The 580-nt window shown below is 64.1% G+C and overlaps 1 protein-coding gene across 1 annotated transcript in view; it reads left to right on the top strand.

Moving 5' to 3' along the window:
• Positions 1 to 580, top strand: part of LOC104628344 (rab-interacting lysosomal protein-like) — a gene marked incomplete at its 3' end in the record, with an annotated part of 3,251 nt that overhangs the window by 2,338 nt on the left and 333 nt on the right. The window lies entirely within an intron of this gene.

Genomic DNA, 580 nt, shown 5'->3' with positions numbered 1-580 from the left:
CGGCCGGCCTCAGGCCCCGCCTTTGCCTGTCTGCTGGTGGTGGGGGGCGAAGCCTGCGCTAAAGCTGCTGTATGGCACGGGGGGAGCTGGATCTCACCGGCTTTTAGGAGCTTTAATAAACTTCTGAAGGGGGCTGAGCTCTTCTGTGCTACTGAAACCTGCTGCTCGCTTGTGTGGGGGTCTCTGCTGGCCGTGGCGGGGTCGGGTGTGTTGGGTCCTGCCTGCTCGCCTCCCTGCCTGGCGAGGACAGCCCCTGCTGTATGAGTGCTGCCCTGCGGTCACCTCTCGTGTCACTGTCACCCCCCTCCCCTGCGAGGCCAGGCTGTCACCCACCTCGGCGCCTGGCTGTCACCCACCGCAGCCCCGAGCCGCGGCCCGTGGCGCCGGTTGTCAGGCCGTTCCCCTGGAGAAACGTGCACTTTCTGTGTGGGGTGAGGTGCCTAAAAACTTTATTGCTGTGGCAACCGGTGACACACCGTCTGCTGACCGCGTGCGGGGGTTCGAAGCCAGTGTCCGGAGAGCCTTGTGGCTTAAGATCACTAAGCCCGGGCTGGACTTGCCATGAAACGCGGCTGTGTCT

Source organism: Phaethon lepturus, unplaced genomic scaffold (genome assembly GCF_000687285.1).
Source record: "Phaethon lepturus isolate BGI_N335 unplaced genomic scaffold, ASM68728v1 scaffold29451, whole genome shotgun sequence".
Taxonomy (NCBI): domain Eukaryota; kingdom Metazoa; phylum Chordata; class Aves; order Phaethontiformes; family Phaethontidae; genus Phaethon; species Phaethon lepturus.
Note: the sequence above shows the minus strand (reverse complement) of the source record. Positions and strands in the feature narration are given on the sequence as shown.